Consider the following 947-nt stretch of genomic DNA (forward strand, 5'->3'; position numbering starts at 1 on the left):
AACTGAAGAACTGAAGAACTGAAGAACTGAAGAACTGAAGAACTGAAGAACTGAAGAACTGAAGAACTGAAGAACTGAAGAACTGAAGAACTGAAGATCTGAAGAACTGAAGAACTGAAGAACTGAAGAACTGAGGAACTGAAGATCTGAAGAACAGGAAACTTTAGGAAACTTGTGAGAAGAAAGCATCATGTGATACTGTATTTATTTAGCAGGATGTGGAGACTCTGCTGTCAGGTTTGATTTAGTGATGAAACTGAACTATTGTTGGTGTTTAGAAGACCTGGTGCAGCAGGTCCTGAAAGTGTCACAGGAGTGTGTACCATGTGTGACTGGTCAGAACTTTATCAGACAAACAGAACATCTTCCTGTGTGTGTCCTCTGTCATCATGTAGAACAGGTGTGAACATCTGGAGACTGTTGGACCAAACAAACATCTGATTGTTGTGCAGAGCACCATGTTTGAAATGGACCAGTTCACTGAGGTCCAAACACTTCTTTACAACACTGAGTTTACACTCACTGACACACAAACCACTTCCTGCAACACTGAGTTTACACTTACTGACACACAAACCACTTACTGCAACACTGAGTTTACACTTACTGACACACAAACCACTTACTGCAACACTGAGTTTACACTTACAGACACACAAACCACTTACTGCAACACTGAGTTTACACTTACTGGCACACAAACCACTTCCTGCAACAATGAGTTTACACTTACTGATACACAAACCACTTACTGCAACACTGAGTTTACACTTACTGACACACAAACCACTTACTGCAACACTGAGTTTACACTTACTGACACACAAACCACTTCCTGCAACAATGAGTTTACACTTACTGATACACAAACCACTTCCTGCAACAATGAGTTTACACTTACTGATACACAAACCACTTACTGCAACAATGAGTTTACACTTACTGAT

The sequence above is a fragment of the Austrofundulus limnaeus genome, unplaced genomic scaffold, assembly GCF_001266775.1.
Source record: "Austrofundulus limnaeus strain Quisiro unplaced genomic scaffold, Austrofundulus_limnaeus-1.0 Scaffold2611, whole genome shotgun sequence".
Classification (NCBI taxonomy): Eukaryota; Metazoa; Chordata; class Actinopteri; order Cyprinodontiformes; family Rivulidae; genus Austrofundulus; species Austrofundulus limnaeus.